Below are 25,761 nucleotides of genomic sequence, written 5' to 3'. Positions count from 1 at the left end.
ATTTCATAAAAGTTGCTTTAGCAGAAAAGGAGGAAGGAAAAAAATCTCTCCCTCTGTCCTTTAGCTTGAAAAGTTTTCTTTGAGAGACCGTCATTGGAGATCTAAGTAGTAACTCTGAATGGTTAAATTAAAGGTAATTCTGAAAATATTTTTTTAGTCTCCTAAATAGTGATGAATCTTAATATAACTAGGAAGCTTTATTTCTCCATAAAACTGTGTTCTTCAAAGACCTGGTGTCAAAAATGAAATAAAGTGTTTGTATGTAGAGGTTTTTGTTACTGTGAGTATTGAGGTATTTTCTCTGGATAGAGAAAAGATTGTCTCTGTAGCAACTCTAAACAGTGTGAGCCACTCATAATAGAATCTGTGGGCATCAACCAAAGTCACTGGTATTCTTCTGGATTTGTATTGAGAGATAAGATAAAATTTCCCCTAATTTTTGGTTTGCACCCTGTATTCTCAGTTTATTTCCAGGTGCAAATGATAAATACAGTCCCAGTCTGTGACCTGGCTTCAATGAAATGGATGGTGTCATTAGCAGAAGTTAGTATTGAATTTGCTAAAGACTGAAGAGACATCTTTTCTCCCTTCTCAGCCATTTCTCATTTTGTTTCTGTTTGCAATGAGCGTGCATGTTTGCCAGTAAGAAAGTTTCTTTAAAGTGCCCAGTCTAAATATGAAGTCTGAAAGGCATTTCTACAAATGAGTCTTTACTTTTCATCACATTCATATAGTGCTAACAAGTTTTTAAAAAAATTTTTAAAGAATATTTCCCTTCTTGAAAAAAGAAAAGAAAGATGTCTTTGAGGCATTTAAAATAAAAGAAACTTGTACTTCAGGATGAATCCAAGTACAAATCATTTTCATAACCAGAGTTTACAAAACAAAGATTACAGAATGTACATGATCTCAAATGTATTTTGTTTAGGATCCTCTGTCCTGCTGTTTCAAACCTGTTCCCAGTGATGATAAGTTTGCAGCCTTCTGTTATTTGTTTCTTAAGGATGGTCCACCTGCCCCACTTGTGCTGTCCGACATGACCAGAACTGTTTCCTGTGGAGCACTAGCCAAGTTGAATGCCTGACATTGCTAAAGAAAGACCTGTGATAAAGGATTGGTGGTGAGTAATCAGAGAGAGTTTTAGATTAACTAAAAAGGAATCAACTGCAGGGAAGTAAATTATGTGGAGAGCTGTCTACTTGAGGATAACAGTGAGGTTTCTGATGTCATCAGTTTGTTCTGTGACTTTGGACAGGGCAGTGTTGGGTCTGGCCATACCCCAGGGAAATGATACTCCCATCTCCAGAGCAGGATGCTATTAATTCTGCAATAAGAATGAAGAAACATGATCCTCTCACTTCTCTCTACATTTCAAATAAGGAAATAGTGTAGGCTTTCCCTTTTGTGAAACATTTTTCAGTCCTTTGAATAAAGTGGGAAATTGTGAATTTCAAACAGCTACATCTATCTTTGTAAGCCCTCACTATCAGCAGATAAACAGATTTCTGGCTGCTTGCACAGCAGTGTTGCTTGCCACATTAAATAGAAGAGTTTTTATGTAAAAATTAGTATCTTATTATATTAAGATTAATAACCATGTAATCTTCTGTATATATATGCTAAAATACTATGATTTTGGTTGCCAGTCTTCCTTAAAAACTGAAGATGCTTTTAACATAAGTATCTATTGTTGTAGTGACAGGTGTTGAAAAGAGCTGCATGAGAAACAGTGGGGACCTATTAGCTTGCTGTCCTAGGGTGACGTTATGATGCTTGTATCCCCATTTGTGTGTTCTGTTTATGCTGGATATTATGTTCTGTGCCTTCAAGACTGGCTCTGAAGAGTGAATGTTTTGTTTTGGGTTTTGTTATCTGCCCGCTCCCCCACGGCTGGCGGGACACAGAGACAGGGAGTACATAGTGCGGCTTTTGCCTTTTGCTGGGCTTTTTGCTTTGCTCTTGCTCTGGCTTCTGCTTGCTCCTGCTTCGCTCTTGCTTTTGCTTTTGCTTCTGCTCATTAGCTAGTTTAGCTAAGCAGTCCAATTTTTTTTTCCTCTGGACTGTTTTTTTTCCTTTTTCCTTTTTTTTTCTTTTTTTTTCCTTCCCTTTTTGGAACTACTCGAACCTGCTCTAGACTGAGACCTAGAAACACCGAGAGCTTGCACCTCGTGGCTTGTAGCAGCCATCTCCAGCGCCGGAGGGACTGACAACAGAGCAACCACCCCCCAAGAGAGACTTTCTGAATTTGTCATCCTTTTCAGAGTGGTGAAGGAGTGTTATCATCTGGTATTGTTCATTCTGTGTGCTGAGGGTGCTGTGCCTGTTAAATAAACAGGTTCTTTCCACTTCTCTCTGAGGAATCCTTCCCGAACCGGTTGGAGGGAGGGGCTGTGTGGGTTTGCTTTCTGGAGGGGTCTCCTTTTGCAGGTTTTCTCCCAAATCTGCCCTAAACTAGGACACTTGCTTAGACTGTTTTGTCCTTCCTTTCCAGGTCTTAAAGGAGTCCTTGATGAGAAGGAACTGTGCTGATTCTCATCTACTGAGGTAGTGATAACAAAGGATCCAGGTGGGAATAAATCTTTTTCCTTCATGACATTCACAGTGCATCCCTCATAACCCACAGTGCATCTCTCAGGCATGCCTAGGAGAAAATAAGAGTTAAAGAGACTTACTGGAACATATAGTCCAATTTGCTGCATTCACAGACAGTTATTTCTGTAATCCCTTTAAAAACATGATCAAGCTCCACATTTGAACTGCCTAGAAATTGTGATAAGAGCAACTTCTGGGATGCTTTCAGTTTCTGATTCCTTTTTGAGTTACATATCTTTTTCATATTTACAATCTAAATATATTCACAGTCAATTTGTTCTGCTCTTCCTCCCTCTCCTCTTGCCTTGTGGTTTAGGCAAAACAGTGCTCTTGAGTTGTTCACTGATCATTTCCGGTAATCTTTCCATCTTTCACTGTTATTGCTAACTGTGTAACTACAAGGAGAACTATTCCTTCTGTAAGAGAGCTCTGTTAATGAATTGGGTTTTAAAAGTTCTGAGTACTTCCCAGAGAAATAGAAAAACTGCTTAGGTCAAGGGAAACATTCCCAGTGCTGTACTTACACTATCAGAGCTGCAGTTGTTTGTGGTTGTGTTACACCTCAGCTCAGTCTGTGCTCCTAAGCAGTGTGACTTAGAAGCTAACAAGGTTGTTGCCATGGTACTGGTGTTGGAACACTGACATTTTTTGGAGGTGGTGATGAAGTTGTCTCAAAGCAGCGCTAGTCTCATCCTCTGACCTGAATGTCTGCTAGTGCCTGGAAGGCACTAGGTCATTGTGTGGAAAACATTTAACTTCCCAAAATCATCCAGAAGGAATATAGCTGTTCTGGTCTGAGCCTGCTCCTTGGCATGAACCAATGTATGTGAAAGCAATTGGTAAATTCTTTCTCAAAACACACTCTCCATGTGGCCTACAATGCTAATACATCTGTTCTCATTCCTCCTCACTGTGGAAGATTGATAGGGATATTCCTAAGACCAGAACTCCTGTGCTGCAGGTTTTAGGTGATGGCACAGTATTTCTGCAAGTGAAACACCCAGGTGTGCAAGGTTTAAATATAATAAGTCTAGGGATATATTAGTATTTCTTTCAGCATAAAATGGAAACTGTGAAACTGTGTCTGCCAGTTTCTCCCTCAGCCTTGAGTTTGTATTTGATATTTTTTAAGAGGACTATTGACAAAATTAGTTCTCTGCAGATTTTTCCTTATTCATTTTGATTTTGGTTGGTTTTTTGTTTGGGTTTTTTTTCTGAGGGGGAGGGGCATTCCCCTCAGGCTGTGTTGTGACCTACTGAGTTTATAATTAGAGGCAAACTGAAATAGCACCACCAGAGAGTGCAGCAATGATCTCATTAAAAAGTCAACATTTGCTAATAGAGAAAAACTGATGTTGAAAATGCCTTTAGGTGGAAATTCTTAACAAGCTGGCTTCACTATAATGATCACTTACATACCTATTAAGGTTGCATTTCTTTTTGAGAATTCATCAGTATATTGTAGAAATGCTGAATAAAGATGCCATTTATTTTCTAATGTGTCATTCAGAAGTCAGATAAGATGCCATTATCTGCCATGGAAGCAGCAAAATAAAGGGCTTATAAGTTCTGAACTCTTTCTGATACCACAATTAGTACTTCTGCAGTTTAACCATCAACTAAGATACCACAATTTCCTACTGAAACAGAAAAGTGAAGAGCTTGTAAGCAATGAAATTTTCTTCATACCACAACCACTGTTGCTGCAGATTAACTGTCTAATACCTACTTTAGGTTGGTTATTTGGCATTCTGTTTTAAATAAATTTTAAAAAATCACTTAAAACAGGGAAAAATAACCACCTGGGAACTGAGAAGGTGTAGACTTACTGCATTTAGAGTATTTACAAAAAAGGAGAAAACAGTTTTTCTTGGCTTCATGTTGGGCTGCATATTTCAAGGCACCTGAAAGCCTTTCAGTGAGGATAACAAGCTGTAATATCCAGCCTCCTTAGGTAGCTGGTTCAAGACACTGTTCTTAGCTATAAGTCTGTAGTGAGCAAAATGGTTGATGAAGTAACTTTAAAACCAACTCAGAGTTTCAGATTAGGTTTACTAAAAGTGAAGAACCTCCTCTGAGCTCTTTGTAATTTCCATGAAAGATGGGTATAAGTCTTTATGGGACCAACGGTGGCTACCAAAGCCAGAAATATATGATCACTTTGAGCATATAAGCAGTGTATATATTCATAGAGGCTGAACTACACAGTATTTATCATGCACCAAGCTGGACATCTGAATTGAGCACTTTGTGGGACAGAGACTTAATGGATCAGGGGAGAAGTATGGCATGTGGTCAAGATTACCAGGAGAAGGGGTGAACTAAGGGCTGGAATGCAAGATCAGTAAAAGGACAGGATTGCAGAGAAGAAATAACATCTGAGACAGCCGTGGAATTAAAGGTCTTTGGAGGAGACACAAGAAGATTGGAAGCACCAGGGGAGAGAAGGTATGGACTACAGAGCAAAAGAATGTGAAAGGAATACACAAACCTGGCTCTTACCTCTCTGATTCCTCATGCAGAACAGTCTCTGTAGGAAGATACTCTATTGTATGATTTAAGTCTATCAGGAAGTTATAGAATCACAGGACAGTTGGGCCTGGAAGAGACAATTGAAAGTCGTCTCATCCAAACATTCTGCCATGGGCAGGAGCACCTACCACTAGACCAGGTTGTTCCACTGCCCGTCCAGCCTGGCCTTGAACTTCCAGGGATGGGACATCCACACATTGCTCCAGGGATGGGACATCCACACATTGCTTCCAGGGATGAACTTCCAGGGATGGGACATCCACACATTGCTCTCTGTGCAACCTGTTTCCATGCCTAAGCATTCTCATCATAAAAAATATATCCATATATCCAATCTCAATCTACCCTCTTTCAGCTGAATATCATTACTCATTGTCCTGTCTCTACAGGCATCAGTAAAAGGTTAATTTTCACCTTTCATTTAAGTCCTCTTTAATATACTGAAAGGCAGAAACAGAAGATCTCTCCAGAGGCCTTGGCTTGTCTAGGATGAACAACTCCAACACTCTCAGCCTCACGAGGGGGTTTCACCCAGGACCTTTTCTGGACCTGACCACACAGGTCTACCTCTTCTTTTGTCTCTCCTAAATGTACGTCCTCTAGGTATCAAGAGTGAGGCAAGATTTGCCTTGTGGGAAAGAGATCACCAAAACCGTCAGTTACAATATTATTGTGCCTGAGTTAGTGGAACAAAGCTAGGTGAACTTACAGAAAATAATATTGAATTTCTGTAACAGAAATTCTGTGAAAGCCTCTGTCATATCACAGCAGAAGAAAGCAAGGAAAAAAATCAGGTAAAATTTGTTTATCCAAAATGGGTTTGTTTATTTATTCTTTGTGTTGCAGAATAACCTCTATAATTCATTAAATAGGAATAATAGAAATTCTAAGCTTTTCTTTCTAATTAAGAAAACCTTTGTTGTATAGTGCATAAATGACTCAAATATATGAGAAGACAGTTTTAAGAACATGAAAAGAGAGGTCTAGGTGATTGAAGAAGTGACATAGTGAAATGCAGATAGGAAGAATACTTCCTTTTTTAATGAATGTACACTAAATTCTTCATCTTGAAACTTTCATGGATTCAGGAGTTCAGTGTGGATGCAAGCCAATCATCACTCTTTTTAAAAAATATAGACTCAACATTTAGTCAGAAGTTGTCTTAGAAATGTTTGTTTAATATGTAGCACTTTGCCCAGTCATTTGAAGTTATTTGAAGCGCCAGGTACATGTAGTACCTATTCAAAAAGTCTCAATTTTGGCAGGATTTTTTTTAATTTTGTGTTAACTTTTGTTGCTTTTTTCTTCATTTTTTACTTACTGTGGGTGATATGTGGAAGACTGGAGAGTTTCTGCACTACTTCCATCTTGTTTTCTGTAGCCGCTGACTAGTAGTAGCACCTTTTTCAAAGTAGGAGACAGAAGAGGACTCTCTTATGTGTTAAGCACTTGGTTACGTATTCCTTTGATCAAAGGAACCTTGAGATAAATGCACGATGCGTACCAGAACTCCCTCACTTTAGGATGGAAATGAATCTGTTTAATCTGCTTCCTGCAGATCCAAACTAGAGAGTTCAGCACTAGAAATACACAATACAGTAGTTTGGGTAAGAAAATAAGAATTTTTAGGAGGGTACTGCTGTAAATGCTCATCATATCCTTTGTATTTGTTGTGCTTCTGGACCACAGCTGATTTCATTGAGAAATTTCAGTTGTAGATTTTTGCAATAATAGGGTTTTAGAGTGGTTGTTTTAGCAGATCAATAGAAACTGCTGAAGGGGTTATTTCTGTGCAAATTTCTGTCGCTAAGGATCCCATTTCTGTTGTGGACCAAATCAGCTCTACTACCATGGGAAAATGTAGTTCTCTCTCTGTCCACTTTCTTTTCCTTCTCAGTCCCCATATCACCCTAACTAGTCCCCTTCCCATACCATAAGATCTCCCTGTAAGGCAGGGATCCAGTTCTGAGAGAGCTTCACTTCACAGTGTCTGGTCCAGAACCATGGTCTGGGAGCCTGCTGTGCAGCTGATTCTGCTGTGACCTCCTCTCTCACTTTATCACTGTTACAGCCTGCCCAAGTCAAGCTAATTCTCTTTCTGATATCACTGCCCCCAGACCTGACAAATTAACGAGCTGGGGTCTGTTTATCATATGTAGGCTCTTCCCTCCCTCTTTCCAAAGGTGTTACATATGCAAACGGTGTCAGTTTCAGTGTCTCTGAAAAGCCCAGGCACACTGACTCTCAGTATTGCAAAGCTCCAGCTTGCTGTCCACTCTGAAGGCACCTAAAGGGTGCAATGCCAGAAGAAGCTTGGTTGGAGGACAACTCAGTTAACTCCTTGGGTAATTGAAAGGTTCCGCTCTTCCCACTTCTATATATTTCTGAGAAAAACGCCTCCGAAGCAGACTGCAAGGGCGGATGTGGATGAGAGAAAGGGACATCACCTGTGTCAACTCCACCATGAATGAGTTTGGGCTCTGCATCGACATTATTGAGAGGCCCAGACGGGGTTTTTGACAAGTAGTTGGCTGCACAGAAGGCTTGTCCTGCACAGCAGGACACCTTAGCACCCTGGCTGGAATAGTGGAATGGTCCTGGGTGGTCCTCAGGGACCTCCACTGCTCCCACCAACCCTCTAGCCTGCACCGAGTTGTGATGTTACTGCTCAGTCTCACCCAGATCTGATTTTGTTGTAACACAATTGGAGAATTGCACTGGAATAGTTGGAAGAACATATAAAAATTGTCTAGGCAAGCACCAAAAATGCACATAATCCCAGAGACAGAAATAACACTGTGTGACTAAACAATGCATGTAAATAAAATGACAAACATCTAAAATTTTCAATAACCTGAAAATCAGGTTATTAGGATTTCATCTCTTGCTATCATTGTAAGACACTTTAATAACAAAAGCAGGTCATACTGGTAACATTTGACATGAACAGTGGTGTTATTGCAAAGACTGACATTCTTCTGAAAAGAAAACAGTTTCTTGCAAGCCATTTCCTCCTTCATTTTCCACTTAAACCACTTTAACCTATATCTGAATCCCTGCAGTGCTAGCATAATCTGAAATCTCCAAAAATTTAGAGGAACTTTAGAAAGCTTGTTTTACTGCTTAGAATGTTTGCCAATCAAAGTCCAGAGAACAATGTTAGGTTTTTTTACTCTTTACTGCAGAAGCCATACTTCTCTGTCGCCTACATATTCTTTCAAAGTAACCAATTTTTCATACTGAATAAATTGCCAATTTTTGCATGCATTGAAATACTTGAAAAGTGAAGCGAAGACAAAATCTGTTGGACATGCTATAGAAATAAAAACCTATTTTAGAGGCTTGTGTGCATAAGCATTTCAAAACCATCTCTATGATGCAACATTACGCACTACAAATCGACAGTTATCACTGATAATCTTTTATTAGGCAATTTACATTTCAAAGAGCTGGTGTTAATTTTTCATCTTCTTCTTATCCCACCCTTATATCCTTCACAGAAAAAATTAAATGACACTTATTTTGAAACAAAAGATAAAGTGACCCAGTTCTACTTTTAATAAGGCACTTCCATATATGAGTAGTCAGATGAATAAAAATTTACTCTAAAAATTAGTAAAAAATATCTCTTCATCTTTTAAAAAAGTAACTCTATTTTCATACTGTTTAGAGTCCTGGAAGCAACTGAATCTTTTGCTCCAATGTGTTACATAATTTGTCAAAGACCTTTCAATCTCCACAAGTATTTCTGGTTGTGGGGCAGATTTTGATCTCATTTATTTTTACACTAGTGCATTCTGCTCCTTGTGGAGTTTTCTCTGGCTTAAATTCTGTACTACATACCAGAAGTAAAAGCTAAAACCTTCACAAAATCTGATTATATCCTACAGCAATGCCTTTTCTTCACAAAGAGGGCTATGTTTAAAAAAGGATTTATGTGCTTAGCTTTCTTTAGAAGTCTCTAGGCCCAAAATTAGATATTCAAAAGTTTTCTGCTCAGTTTCATCTTAGTCTGTAAGCTCCAAAGTCTTTATCATTCTTCAGCAGCTGAACTTTTCTGCAGACAGCATTCAGCAGCATGTATCCCTCCTTTGTTTAAACACCTTTGGATGCTTCTTACATCAGTCTCTTCAAAAGCAATCATAAAGGAAGCTAGTAGCCTTCTCCCACCAAGCATCTCAGTATAAATAGTCTTGTTTACACACGAAGTGATTTGACCCCACACTTCCTATCATGCTGTTTTGCCTCCTAAATTACAATGTACTCACTGGTAGGACTGTTCTGGCTCATTCTTATTAAGCTGTTCCCCTCAATCCCCAGCCTACAGCAAATGCTCCATCTGCCTGAGAGTACCTTGGAGTAACTGTTGTGACAGCAGTTTTGTGTATTTGAGTGCACGGGCACATTTCACTTTTCAACTAATTGCTGGTATTCCTGCTTGTACTCTAGTTGATATTCCTTATGTTTAGATCACGGTTAATTCAGCCTTCCTTGCCTGAAGCTTCACTAGTAACTTCTATTATAGTCTTTGCTACTTTTCACTTAGCAGAGTTATTTAGCAGTAAGAAGGCCCTTTGTCACTCTTGTTGCTGTCAGACATGTCTACGAGAAACTGAAGATGAGGCTTTGTTATGCTAGCTCTGAACATTAAAGAGGCAAAATAAAAGGTGTGGAAAGAGAGAGAGCTTACAAGCAGAGTTTTTGTGTTGGCTGCTGACAGCTTGAGTAGATTTTGCTGTGGTTTCTCCTGGTTGGATTTGCCATCTGTCCTGTCCCTCCATTTTTCGTCCACTGAAGCACTGTGGGTGCTTGTGCACTTGTGTCAGGTGGCACCATCCAATCTTGGCTCTGACTGAGTGGGAGACCTGTGGTGACTTTCTCTGGTTTACAGCTGTGACTCTTTACTTTGTTCCTCACAGGGCAGCTGTTGCTGCTTTAGCTGCTTTTATAATTTCTCACCCACCAGACTGCTGTGCTGCTACTGCAATACATGATGGACATTTCTTCTTGAACTTGTTCCTCATAAAGGGGCAATGTAGAAACACACTGTCAGGTCAGATATGTGAATGTGACCATCTCCAGGCTTCAGTGAACTGAAGTATTTTATAGTCCATTCATGGAGTAGTAATGCCACAGGAAATACCTCATCAGACACAGGACAATTCCTTCCGCAGATTCAGCTCATTTCATTTAGAAATTTTAAAAAAAGTTTACATTTTAAATAGCAAATTAGAAGTGTTCATTTTCTTTATTTAGAATGTAAAAAAATGGAGCAGCTTATCCCTATAACAGCAATTATCATGATGGTATGATGTTGTTGATACACGGACCTACAGCAGAAAATGAGGACCTACAGATTAAGGTGTCCAGTGGGAGAGTATAGTGCAAATACTGTTCGAACCTTTTTATTTGGTGGGATTCTTTTGTTTGTTTGTTTTGTTTATAAGTAAATTACTTGCAATAAGACTAATCAAAAGGAAACAGCTGTTCTGTGTCTGTTTACCAATTCTTAAGTCATATTGGAAAGTAACAAGAAAAGAGAGCTGAATGATAAAACAGGGACATTTTAAAAAGTCATTATTTGGTTTCTCAGGAAAAATTTGCTTGGGAAAAACTATTTAAACCAGAAATTATGTATTTGTTTCTACAGTTTGGAAGCTGAATTGTGGTGTTATTATTTAGTACTCTCCCCTTGTTTTCTGTGAGTGGATCGATTCAAATCGCAACAGTCTCTGTAGTCTGAGGCTTGAATTGCACCAGGACAGGTGTCTGGGATGAGTTTCTCTGTTAATTTGAATCTATTTCAGAGCAAGTCACAGCATTTTCACAAGAACAATAGAGAGGCTAGAGAACAATGATGCTGCACTGTGTCCCTCTGCTCCCGGCTGGGGGAGCAGGATCGACGGCGGCTAGCTCCGACACTAGATGACTTCTGATATCTCTTGGTTTACAGAGAATCAGATACTGAAGCACATCTATGTGGCCCCTGAGTACCACTTCTTTTTGTACCATTGAGAAGATGGTCAACAGTTTTCATTGCTTTTCCCATGTCCTTTCACTATTTCTTTCCCTGGGGAAAGCTATGTGAATCATCTTTCAGTCTACTCCTGCTGCTCCTTAGACACCTTCTCCTGAAATTCGTCAAGTGAAATGAAGTCTGTTGACTGGGTGTCTTGATTGGGAAAAATTACAGAGGTTAAAAAACTTGAAGCTACACCTCAAGTGACAGAAAACAGCATATGACATCAAAAGTTTGCTTAGTGTCTAACTTCTGCCCGCATTAGGAGTGCAACCCCCCAGTGTTTGGCACCACTCACACGTAACACAGAAATTTTCCCTGCCCTGGAAAATTGCTATAGAATAACCTCAGGAAATGAGCAGATGCAACAAGCAGCAGAATGGATATAAATCAATAGTGAAATAAAATTGGCTGGTAAAATAAGCAATGGTCAAAGCACACCATCTGCTTTTGGCTTCTTTTTTTTTTTTTTCAGAGCCTACAAATCACTAAACAGTGGCTGGACTGAGTTTAAAAGCATTTGAGGAAAAAAATATGTTGCTGTGGCTCCTGAGCATATGTAAAAGAATGGATTCCAGTTGTATCTGTATCTTTTCCAATAATTCACAGGGTATTACAATTCAAGACTATCTTATTCAAAAGTATTTCTATTTCTGAACCAAATTTCTGATGACCAAAGCAGCAGCTAATTTTACAATTCAGAGGCACAGCTCTGCTTTCAAATCTCCAGGAAAAGCATCTGTATTGGAAAACTTTCTATAAGCCAATGGCAATATCTTTCTTTTTCTGAAGGAGCATAACTCAAAACTTCTATGAGTTGTGATTTTGCTGTATTTTCTCAAAACACTTTGAAAATTTGCTACCTTCAAAAAAGTGGTCATATATTAAATCAAAATGTTTGCTGAGAGCCATATCTTTTGAAATTTGTCCTCACAGGAGTAATGTGTCTCTGATTCTTCTGGCAACTTCACTGAAAGGAGGCTTTAGACTGCATAAAGAATCAGTACTGCCCTTTGCTAAAGAAATATTATCTTTTTTTTCCCATGGCAAGAGATTGGATAATATAAGAGGTACTATGAAGCACATCCCAAACACACTAATGGCCTGGAACTGGAATGCAAAATACAACTCTCTAGTTCCATGTCACATACTTCAGTAAAATTGTCACTCTGTTTATTGAGACTTGCCACATTATCAAGAGGATACCAAAATCTACTGCATACAGTCTCTGTTTTATGTAATCCATTCTCTCTGAACTGTGTGCCTAGTGGAAGGTACAATTCCTCCTCCCAAACCCCACCTTGCCTTGAAGTTTTACATCATGAACATCAGAAAATTGTAGTCTTGCCAAGTTGTAATTGTCACTAAGGACAAAACAATAGTATTGGTCTTATATTTTAAAATAGCAGTGGTTTTGATTACTAGTAAACTACTTTTTTTTCATCTATTACACTAAGTTACAAACAATAGAAGCCAGAACCCAAAGTAAGTATGATTTCCTGCTGTTCACCTCCTGACACTACAGGTACCTCTGAGATTAAGTGATTCTGCTCTTCATCTCCACCACTTGTCTCATATCCTCTTTTAGGTGTATTTCATCACTTATGGAAAAACCTCACCTCATTTTCTAGGCTTTTCTAAATGTAAGATTGTAATACTCAAAATACTTGAAAGCTACTATATATCCCATTGTCAGCATTGTAATACAGGGAAGCAGAAATATGCAGAAATGCTAAAGAGTTAGGGATTTCAGTCCTGAAGGCTAAGGTGTGTTATTTAAGCTTTGTCAAGCGCTAAATCTTCTGGACAGATTATACTACATATTGCAGCTGATAACCATCAAGGGAGCAGTTCACAATTTGCCCCACCTGCTTTAGCCTTGTAAGAACAAATATTTGGGCATTCAGTAATCTCTTGTGGTTTTTTTTCTTGTTTAGTAGGTTTGACTGATGAATTAGGTCTGGAGGGATCATCTGCTTACCAGTTTCCAAGTAGTTATCAGGTGTAGTCTGTGGATGACCTCCTATTATGGCATGAACCCTGTATTTTATGGTTTCTTATGTGGTCAAATGAGACACAAGGGCCTTACTTCTCTGTTACAACTGATCATTCATCATAGACCATGTAGTTAAAACAAATACATATTATCTTACAGTTCCATACCTCACAAGGGCCACAGTCCCACGCTTTACTATCATGTTTTATTGCAACATACCTAAGATGGTGATTTGAGACTTTCAGGAGGAGTAAAAAAAAAGGTCATTTATGTGGAGGGTGTTGCAGATATTACAAAAATGTTGAGGCCATAAAAGGCGAATAAAATTTCCAGTGGTATTTGTCCTCTATGATTCCTAAAATCTAGGACATTTGAAGTGAAGTGTAAACATAGTAGTTTTTCTTGGTTTTCTTGCAGGGAGTCTGAAAAACTGATTTATTTTTATATATTTTTAATGTAGTATAGATAATATATATTATATTATATATAATATATATAATATTTTAATATATAATATATAATATATTATATTTTAATATTATGTTAAATGCATATAGATATATATATATATATGTATATAACACATACATTTATTTTTGCTAATTTTATGAGAGAAGAGAAAATGTTTATGAAGGGGAATGGCTTCTTTGCAATATCTTTCTTAATGTATTGGAAAAATCAAGGAAAAAAATGTGTTTGAGTCCTGGCTTTCTTTTTTCCTCCTGAAAATATGTGGGACAATTTGCCCTCTGAGCTCTTTGGAGAAAAAAAAATATTTTTACATAGAAGGGCAGTTGGACTGGGAAGAAATCAAAGCCTTTTCATCACACTCCCCTGTGTCCACCACAGTTGTCTGGCAAAGTTCAACAGGGTAGGTAATGTGAGAGAAAGAAACTCACAGCAACTAAACACAGCCCTGATTCATGTGCAGTCTCTACTAACTACCATTGAGTTCTGGACAGTTTCCAACAATACAGACAAATGCAAGAACTTCTGCAGATGAATGTAAATGTGATACAGAATTAATCCTGGATCTAAAGGAGTTTTCACTGTTGTCTGATGCAATTTGTGAGGGATTTTAATTTAACTTACTTTGGAAAGGAAACTGAGAGTCCTTGGTGAGGAAGAAGAGAGAAACTTTTTTATTTCTATAGGAAATAATTGACATTGTAAATTTTCCACATGCGTTGGAAAGGCACCAGCCTAAGCCCTACAGTTCCTGCAACCTTGCAGGGGCATCACAATTTGCTCATTTAATTGCTCTGCTACTGTTTAAGGCTGTTGGACCTACAAGTGCATCCAACTTTCTTCAGAAAATACTGAAACCTGATTTAATGTGTCAATATAGAAAAAAGAAAAGGAAAGGAATATGAGGATTTATTTAATGGGTTTTTTCTCTGTCAAGTCATAACTCCCTGTGCTCTCTTAGAATGTCTTTCAGCTCCCACTGTGTCACTGCAAGGGATTTACGTGTAAATTTCATCTCTTCCTCTCATCTGTTTGACTACTTAAACCTGGTGACTTCTAAAATATAAACAAAAATCCAGACATTTGTCTTGCAATTGTCTTGGGAAAAGGCTTATTTCTACAGGGTGCTTTCAGGTGTCTTTGTGCTCATCTTTGGTTGCTCACATGCTGTCTGGCTAACTGTGGCAGGCTTTGGGCTTCACCATAGCTTTACCATCCTGGAAATAAAACTCTAGTAAACAGAAAACAATCTGTACAAAATGAATAAACAGGAAACCTACCAGGCCTTTTTACATAGACTAGATTAATGTATTATTTGTTGCCAGGCGTCACATGGTCCTGGATTTTTACCTGTTTATGGGAGAAAATCAAAGAAAACTCAGCAGAATTTTGCTAGCTGCTGAATAAACAGATTGCCATTATTTTTAGTCGTCTAGTGATCAGTAGACAATTTTTCATGACCTGCATTTTTTCATGACCTTTATGCAATGAAACACTAGCACTTCTCTATTTCCAATGATGCAATTAAACAAACTAGGCATTCAGTGGCCACTGCTTATGTTAAATTAGTCATGATTTAAGTTGTGATGAGACAATGTGGCAGGAGTCAAGTTCCTCCACTTGCAGCTGGACATTTAGGTGTAAGATATGCCCCAAAGTGTGCCAGCAGGGGGTCACAGCTCCAGAAAGACATTGGGAAACACCTTATTTGAAGGGTCCATGTACAGACACTAATACTGTGGTATGTATACATAGTAATATAGTTCCCTTTTCCCCATTTCTTTGTCCTGTCCTGTTAGGATTTTTATTCATATCCAGTTCAATTAAGTCAGATACTTAGCAGTGACTATAAATAAATATATCTTAGCATTGGTGTCAAATTAAGATTTATGATTTGGCTTCCTTGTATACAGTGTAGTCTCCATAAACCTTTGTCAGTCTACAGGGTGCCCCTTGTGGCACTAAAGGAATTGAATGTTTTTACACTGTTCTGCCATATCACATAAGAACCACGAGTAAAGGGGATAAAATCTCCTTGTTCCCATTCTCTGCTACACTGATAGAGAACAGTATCTGAGAGGTGGGTTTGGCTCCCTGGTTCTCCCTTGTTGTAATGTAAAGAAGCACAGGGCTTCTGGTACTAGCTTGGACTAAAATAAGTTATTGGATATAAGCTGTGCAGCTCACAGCCATCTGCCCCTAGAAAATTTGAAACATCCTGTTTCTCTTCAGAAGCAGGAGAGCAACAACCTGGTTTATTAGCTTGAGGCTGTCATGTACTGCTGCTACTTGTTCAAATGTTGTTCAAGTCTAGACCTCTGGCTATCTCAAACCCACTCTTTCATGTTCATATTTGTATGCTCCAAAGCTTGGACCAGTAAATCTTATTTGTTGCTAGTGCAACATCTTTCAGCATTTGTGCTAAGTTAAGCTCTGGTTGAGTTACCAAAGACAAAAGGAACCCATAACCCTGTGTGGGCCTGCATTGCTTTGCAGCAATCTTTGAGAAAAGAGGAAAAGCAAAAGGATTAGTCTGCAATGTTTCACTAGTGTGGTGTTAAACATCCTCTAAGTTGTGTGTTTTCATAATTAAGGTGGTAGGATTAAAACAGTAAAAAATTTATCAAGTCTCACTTAGATGCTCACTTCAGAAATGTGGTGGATTAAAAAGCTATTTTCCTTGGATGGTTTGCAACAGCTCTTTGCCAGAACTTAAAGGGATGAAGAGGGTCTTTCCAGTGTTCATTATTACCCTCAGGACAATGAGAATTTACATTACCATGTTGTAGAGGTCACTCTGAAAAGGAGGCTGAGCATGATTCCCAGTGCTTCTGGATTAGAAACTGAACTCTCACTTTGGGCAATAGGATTTTAACCATTGTACCAACTGACTCAGTAAGTATCTGTCTCTGTTTATCATCTTGGCTTGACAAAAACATGAGAAAAAGCTGAAAGATACTTTCAACTTGTAATTCATATTTTTTTTTCATAAACTGTTAAATGATTTTGAACTTCATTTTCTCTCTGAATGCAATAAGAGCAAACATACAAACAAACAAAAATTTATTTTGCTTGGATTTGGGTTGCACTAGCAATCTTTAAAAATTTGTGTATTTCCCTTATTTCAACTCTGAAATTTTAGAGGGAACTTCCTCTTTGAAAGAAACATGTGCATTTTGTGATATGATTTGGAACAGACATTGATTTGAAAACTTCAGTAAGATAGGGTGGTTTCTTCCTATTTTTGCTTATTGCAGACACATTATGAAGTCATGGAATGGTTTGGGTTGGAAAGGACCTTAAAAATTGCCTAGTTCCGATCCACCTGCCAAGGGCAGGGACACCTTTCACCAGACCAGGTTGCTCAAATCTCCATCCAGCCTGGCCTTGAGTACAGGTATGGGGCATCCATGGCCTCTCTGAGCAACCTATTCCAGTGCCTCACCACCTTCACATTAAAGAAATTCTTCCTAATAACTAAACTTTCCCTTAAAAAGAAGATTTTTTTTGTCCATTCTTTTGACTTTCTTGAATTAGACGCAGTTGCAGATGCAGACCAGATTTGAAACAAAAATATGTGTGATATATAAGTACATTCTTGCTAATAAGATTCAGATTTGGGTTTGATGCAATAAGAAAATTTTCCTCTTTTAAAAACTGTCAAAAGGAAAAAACAAAATAGAGAGTGCCTAAATAAATCCTTTTTCTATATCTCCTAGAAACAAATACCTGTCCCTTGACTTTATTTCTCATTTACACAGATCTTATTTTAATAGCTGTTATTGTCTTCAGTTTGCACTGGCTCTCTTTTGAGCACCTGCAATTCACCATGCTCAGATTACATGTGACCATGACATTGTTCAAGGTTCATGTTTTATAATAAATTGCAAGATGATGGGGAAGTATCATATGACTGCTGCCAATACTGAAGAGATATTGCTTTATAGACAGTTGGATAGAAGGCTAAGCTGGTGCAAACCCTTACATGGATCTGCTCAAATATTCTCCTTACAGTGAACTCCTGTTCAAAGACAAAAAGAGTTTTATAATCCAAAAATCCTGGTTTTCATTCAAAACAGCAGAAGGGTCATTATTTTGAAATAAAGAAAGCACCAATCAACAAATTAGGGCAGAACAGAAATAAAAAGTGTCTGTATAAGACTTGCAGTCCACCTCTGTCTTGTCAGCCAAACACTGCTGTGGTTGGCACAGCTTACCCCTGAGATGACACAGCAGGTTGAGAAGGTCCAGGTGGAAGAACAAAGCCCTCTCTTTTCCCACCTCCAGGGAGCTCTGGCTGCCTTAGTCTTCTTAAAAGATTGTATACATCTAAGTCAAGAGAAAAACAGATACTCTCTGTGATGTGCATAATGATCACAGAGTTTTCTCGGTCATTGCTTCTAATTTTTGTTATCAAGAAAGTGGATGGAGGTGCTTTTTCCTCAACAGTTGCAACAAACCAAGCACTCAGCTCTCATACACAAAAGCTGCAAATGTTCTTTGTTTTTATATGTAATTCCTTTCATAAGATATGAAGATATATTGGCATTTTAATTTCTGCTTTCATTGCAGGCAAATAATTAATCAAAATATTCTATTTACTGGAATGATAGAATCATAGAATGGCTTGGGTTGGAAGAGACCTCAAAGAATATCTAGTTACAACCCTTCTGTTGTGGACAGAGGCACTTTCACTAGGCACTTTCTCAAAGCTCCAACCAGCCTAGTCTTGAGCACTTCCAGAGATGGGCCATCTGCAACTTCTCTGGGCTACCTGTTCCAGTCCCTCAAAGTAAAGAAATTCCTCCTAGTATCTAACCTAAAATGCTTTCAATTTGGAAACTATTTCCCTTTTTCCTGTCACTACATGCTCTTATAAAAAGTCTCTATCCATCTTTCTTGTCAGCTTCCTTCAGGTACTGTGAGGAATTATGTTCCAAAAGAAGCAGTGTCTACTGCTATTTACAAAGAATTATTTGCAAGGCAGCTAAATTGTGACTCAAGGGTGTGGAAAATTAATGAAAGAAAGTTTTGGCAGAAAGATTTCAATTCTTGCTTTAAACTGCTCAAATGAGACATCAGTGTACAGAAACTCCACCTGTGAACAAAATTAATGCTTTGCAGCTATGCAAATTTTTAACATGCATAGGAGGATAATAATATGATAGAATAGTTACTCTGCATTGTAATACTGCCAGTGACTGTTGGATCAAAGACAATAAAAAAATTTGATGATGTGTATCACATCGTGATAAGCATCTATTAATTAGCACACACTTTTGCATGCCAATGTATTCATAGATTATGCAGCTTGGAAGAGAGTAACAATGGGTCAAGAACAATGGTATATGTTCAAGATTTGGTTTTGAATTACTGAATAAATGGTGGCCCAGAGTGTTAATCTGCACTAGAAGCTTTCAAAACAATTCTCTCCTAAGCAATACCCTAGCAAACTGGCCTTGCAGGTCAAGTATGTCTGGTGGATTGCAAGAAACGTAAATGTTTTCTTTCATGCTTGTACAGAACAACCTATGTGAGGGAGAGAGTGGATAGCACATATCTATTTTTTCCCCTTATGTGCTTATTGTCAGGAGACCTTCCACAGGGAAAATTCTGCAGGATAGCAAGAATGAAATGACATCTGAGGCCCATGAGGGCCTCAAAGATTAGTGCTTTTCTCTCTGCTTCTCACTTGCTTCACTTGTGAGCTTTGTCTCACTCCAGAAGAATGCAGGGGTCTTGATACCAAAAACTGGTGAAGTAAAACTCTTTGACATCAATGTAAAATTAAGAAGAGGACATTCTTTACTCAGCCAGGTTCACAAGGGGATATAGGCACTGAAATTCTGTACATGCTGAGTACAGAAAAGGCTCCTGTTTAAATACTATATTTCACATATATTTTCATTTGTTTTCCTGCAATGAACATGTACATGATAATAATTTCTTCAAAATTACTTTCTTCACTCCCTTTTGTGCACATGTTCTTCTGTCCTGGGCATCTCTTTGGTGATCTCTGGTGGTTGGTGACCTCAAAGCCATACCTGACAACCTGATGAACTACTTCTTTCAAAGTTAGGAGAAAAGTTGGCATACGTGGGCTGGTTACTCTCCCATTCTTTTTCTTGGTTACTGTTTAACCTGATCCTGCAGAAAAAGCATTGTGTGGTTCCATGGGCTGGTGGTTTTTGAAGAATAAGCATTGTGTTAACCCACCAATGTGCAAACAGTTCTTCCACTGGTCACAGTCTTAGAGGACTCTTGGAGACCGATGTGCCTCTGGAGCATGAAAACCTGCAGTGAAAACAAACTAGAGCCTCACAAAGACAAATTGAAACAGGTTTTGACATGTCACATGATAACTAAACTATTTGTAAATTTTTATTCATTCATAGATGTGTATGCTTTTCACCTACAAGATTTACCACAGTCCTGGATGAAGAAGATATGTAGCAAGATTGCTGCAGACAGGTTGCAGTGTAGTTTTTGGGCAGTTGCAGTGTCTAGGGAACTGGAGATATAAAGGAGCAGTTGTCTTGATTTAATGGTCTGTTCATTCATTTTTGATAATTAAGACAATTTGAGGTGCATGTAAGATCATGGTCCACTAAGTTTTTATATAACCGTCCTCTGACATCCATTATTTCAGACTCGCCTGGCCTCTCCATGCTGAAGGCTCACATATCTCAACTCAGTTTCCTTTAATTTTTTTAATGCTTTTCTGAAGATGTAAGATTTTAGATTCAAGAGCAACTAGAGAAACTTATGTTGTAAAAGTCAGAGAGAATCACAAGCCTGAAATTTGAAAGAAGTTTGCCAGAAATAAGTAGCGTCATTTCCTCAGCCAAACTATGGATCTTTTCTGTAAATGCTATTGTTTCCAATGATGTTATGCCATTTCCAATGGAGGAGTGGGAAAAAAATATAAACTAAGATAATTTTGTGATGATAGCAGGGAGGGAGGAAAATTTTAGTGGGTTTTAATCAGAGAGATTACCTACATCATATTTGAAGTATTTTCAACTTAAAGCTTTTCTGTAGGAATAGAGAAGAAAGGGTGAACACACAGCTTTGTTTACTGCGGGTATCAGTCCAAGTCTATTACCAGAACTAACTATAGTTGAAATAAATAAAACAATTTGTTACTCCAAATTAGAAGCATCAAAGAGAAAGAAATCTATTGTTCTGAGACATTGATGAATTTGGCTCAAGGGGTCATTGCCATCAGCAGACAAAAGCTGACACATGCTGCATTGTGCTGCACTGCACGTTGTGCTCCAATAGGCATGCAAACACAATGTTTTTCACTTTGCATCATACACCATTGGTAAAAAACCATAGTCCTGTAACATTGACTACGGAGAACTATCTGTCCTTGTGTGCCTGTAAATGGAATTTTAAATTGTGTCGCATGTGCCATTAAACAGAACTTTCATTTATGTCACTCCCACAGAGCAGCTGATAAAAAAGACTAAGGCAGAGCAGTACTGGATTTTTTTTTAAATAAATCTTAATTAAAAGTGAAACAACTATGAGTATGGAAAAGGAGTCTTCCCTCCAGTGACGTGTCAGGGAGAAAAACACAAGGTAGGTCAGGAAACATAGGTTTTTCTAAAAAATCTGTGCTGTGCTAGAGAAGCAAGTGAGAGACAGCAGTACTGATGGTGGTAAGAATGACATGCATTGTGTAGATTAGGCCCACAGCAGAAAATTAATGACCTAAACTTGAGAGCCACTATACACATTGGGTCAAGAATATGTCATCAACTTTTCTAAAACTAGTTCAGCACAGGAGATGAATACTCGGCTTTCCTAGACCCAGTAACAAAGAATACAGCTAGAAAGGACCTCTTTAGAGGATCTAGGTCATTCCCAATCTCAGGAACTCTTCTAGAAATTTTCCTGGCAAAAGGGTTTTTTTCTAGACGTTTCTATATTCTTTCTTGCATAATGCTTTCTCTGTGTTAACCATCCATACCATCATAGACATCTTATCTATATGCAATTCAGGATTATTGCTTTTGTTCTATATCCAGGAGACATATGTAAATATTTATTAACGCTTTCATTGAAATGTAGTGTCTCAACTAAATAAATATCCAGTTATTTCTGATTACTCCAACACCCTGAAATTTTGTAACCTGTTCTTGTTGCTCTCCTCTGAAACTTTCCCTTAATATAACAGTTCTAAACTGTTGTGCTTAGACCAGATTATTTCCATTAGTAAGGCTTTTACTCATGTTGGTCGTTAGTCAGTTTCACTGCTCGTAGTACTGCTAATAACTCAGATGATGCCATATTGGAAAAGTATGAGTTGTTAAAACATCTTTGATTTATGAGTCATTCTATTCCCCATCTCCTTTCCTGCAAAGCTGCTTCACAGATGTTTTTCCAGTTGAACTTGTGCAATTCATTATTCTCATTGTGCAGATTATCTCCTTGACTTGTTGAGATAATTTTGCATGATTTCTTTCTGCCAGAGTGGGTGTAATCTTTTCCACTTCACACACACACAAACATAGTAACTGCACAGTCTACTCAAGGGTTCAGAATGATTAATGTAAAAGCCCATTTGATAAATTTTTACAGTTTGATGGTGCAGCAAGAAGGACTATTCTGACTATTATTTTTCTAATCAATTCTATATTTGGTTCATGGTAGCTCACACCTGAACTGTATTGCTGCAGTAAAATTCTGGAAAGGTCATCAGAGACAGACAAAACCTTCCCTAAAGTAAGAGATATTGCATCTACTCTCTTTTGCCTATCTACAAAGCTTTCAAAGACTTTTTTTGCCCTTGAGGAGATTATCTTAGAGGGCAATGTATTTTCCCTCTACTTGTAGCTTCTAGATTAGAGAAACTGGTGTCAGGGATGCCAGAAGGGAGTTGCCTAAGAGAACTGAGTATATGATATCTTAAGGTCTATTTCATCCCAATTTTCTGAGATAGAAAGACATTGCTTGCTAGATTGTTCTTTGGCACTCTGATAGCTTTATATAAGCCTGATGAACGCAGCCTCCAGAGACTTATTACATAAAACTCAATTATATGTGCTCCAAGAAAGAGCTGGAACAAAGATATACTGGGTTGTTAGGGAAAAATATATTTTGGGAAGTGGAGACGTTATTTAGGTATACATCTCATCCTTAATTAAGGATTGAGCCCACAGTAAAATCTTAGTGGAGTCTCTGCTTACATATCTTCTTGGTAGTTGTATATTTTGTACTTCACCAATAAAAATAACTTACCAGTTTGCACTGGACTCCTCTCTGTCCTGCTGTCATTTCCTACTTGCAAAGCCACCAAGAAGTTTCAAGCACTTTGACTCTGAAGTTTTGAAACCAGTGCAGCTTAAAGCAGAGTCTATGGAGTTGCAGGAACAATTGGCTCATCCTAGACTCAGACCCAAGCTTGTGCCCAACTGTTTCTTTGCAGAGCAGCATTGGGACATAACTCTGCACCACCAATTCAGAAGGAGCAATGGGTGGAAGGGGAGAATTGTGAACCATGCTTTAAAGAGAAGTGCTTCAAGATGCATCGAAAAGAGACATAGTAACTGCTTTTCTCTGTGACTGTCAGAGTAAGGAGTAGAGAGGGTATAAAAATGTTTTGTTTTCCATTTGAACTGCATATGATTACTTTTGTTTATGTCACAGTTGTTTCCAGCTCCAATAATGGTTTTTAGCCACCTAGCCTTCTTGTCATTACTATCCTGGCAGTGCAAGAGCTTCATACTCTTTAATGCACACAGTTTAGAAACTAGACTTTTGTCTTTACCAAAATTCATTTTTTGATCAATTAGTAGTTATATAACAATGCACTTTTTGTTTTAATCCAGCCCTTGCATTGTGCAGGTAGTGAAGTTTGACACCTTGTTTCTATGTTTTCCACTGCGCAAACACTTTAAACAAGTGCACATAGAAACTACATGACTGTTATCTTAATACTCCCAGGAGACTTAGACAGAAAGACTGGATTGCACAGAAGATAGGCAGAGGAAGAAACTAGTGCAGGGTATGCCACTTCTGAAAGCTGAGTATTTTCTAAATCATGTACTTGTCAATCCTGGTTTCTTCTTTTGGTAAGAAATATAATTTGTCTGCTTCTTCTGGGGGGAAAATGGCAATTTTTATGCCTCAGTAAATGGGAATTGTAGAATATGTTATTTCCTGCTGTAACTAACAAATGACATAGTGAGCCATTTTGTTTTGACTTAGTGGTTATTCTGGCACGATCTTAAGAATCTGGGTTTTTTTTTCTGTTGTTTCCAATTTTTTTTTTTTTATGGTCGAAATGGTCTGTTAAGTTTGCCTAATTACCTCAATGACTGGTCTTAAGAAAAAGGCTGTCTGTTATACCAAAATAGGTGGAGGTTTGATTTGTAAAATAATTTGTAAGTTCTCATCCTTTTTCTGTACATTCAAACACATGTACAGAAAATATTGGGCTAGAGATGTGAGCATTTGAATACTTGGGGTTATCAGCACAAATAAGTGCAGTCATTGTGGATAACTTTATACTGACTTTTTATAAAAAGTTGCATATTTCTACCCTTTTCTCCATTTTTTTCTTCTCAAACTATAGAATGAGCAAACCCACTTTTCCCAAATACGGAAATATATTAAATTATTTTTGTAACTAAATGAAAATGTTTGTTTATAAGGTAAGGGATAACATGATGTTATTATTAATTTTTAAATAAATATATTAGGGTTTTCCCTAATAACTGCACTCTCGTGCAGACAGTAATTTAATCAGGAGCCACATAGGTTTGTTTCACTGCTGGGAGGATATAAGGCAGTTTACTCCAAAAGTGAGTGATGCCTTTCGTGCTTCTCTTGAGAGATGTAGACTGTTGTACCTCTAGTTTGACCTGTTACTACAAGGAATGTAACACGCAAGAGCAGAAAAACATGTTAAAAATACAAAGGGGTATACCACGCCTACAAAAATATTCAGGGTTATACCTGAATCTATTCTCACTTATGGCCTTAATCAAATCATAATATAACATAAATGCCTATATCCAAAGTGAAACTCTTGCTCACTAAAATATTTTGACTGTATTCCAGACTTCAGCTAGAGACAACAGACTTTTTCCAGTCTTTTGCTTAGGGTATTAGAGAATGCCACACACCTTTTGTTCACTGGGTCAAGCCATTGTGAAAGCTAGGATCTGCTGTGATTTATCACCTCTGGAAAGACTGCATTATCTGCATAAAACTACACCTGTAACTATGGACAAAACATCCCAGGGCTTCACTTGATTTCTAGAACATTTGTTAGATACTGCAAAATTCTTAAAACCGAATAACTACCTCCAGGAATCTTGTGCAAAATGAGAACATTTTTCTGTCATTTAACTTACATAAAATAGGCAGTTTCATAGAAGATAAGAAACATTTGAGAATAAATACATCATAGTATTTAAGACTCTTTAGCTTACAGTTTTGTGAATTGGAAACCAATCCAGGACTACATCAGATCCATTCTAGAAAATAATGCAAGTCTAAGGTTGTCAGAACAAGCTTCATGTGTTAATCTCTCTCAAACCTAGTGCCAACTGGAATTATCTTGTTAAAAAGGAGCAGGTGAGTAAGGGGTGTGTGTGTGCAGGTGCGTAGACATAAATATTGAGTTTGGATCAATATTAAATGAAAACTCCAATCCACTTCTGTAGTCATAAGGGGGGAGATGTGGCAAGATTCCTACAGAATCTTATAGTAACAAGTGTGTAGTGGGTTGCCCTGTCTGGATGAGTGTTTCCAGCATGATGTACTAAGACAAACTTGGCATATAATATATAATAGCTATCATATTATTACATGATATAATAGCTGTGTTTTAGGGGGCTTATTTGTTTTTTATTTTTTATTTGTTTGTTTTGTTTTGTTTGTGGTTTTTTTGTTCTTTCTTTCTTTCTTTCTTTCTTTCTTTCTTTCTTTCTTTCTCTCTTTCTCTCTTTCTTTCTTTTGAAGCAGATATATTACCTACTATACTTTAAAAAGTGCACCTACTTGAAAAAACTCTAAAAATATCATTGAAGGGCACTACTTGAAAAATTATTTGCATCCTCTTTCTAGGATAGCCACATACAGTCATATAATAAGGCTGTTGATTATGTTCATAGTTCTATTCCAGGGTAAGTACTTA

Source organism: Motacilla alba, chromosome Z (assembly GCF_015832195.1).
Source record: "Motacilla alba alba isolate MOTALB_02 chromosome Z, Motacilla_alba_V1.0_pri, whole genome shotgun sequence".
Classification (NCBI taxonomy): Eukaryota; Metazoa; Chordata; class Aves; order Passeriformes; family Motacillidae; genus Motacilla; species Motacilla alba.
This window is presented reverse-complemented; position numbering follows the sequence as displayed.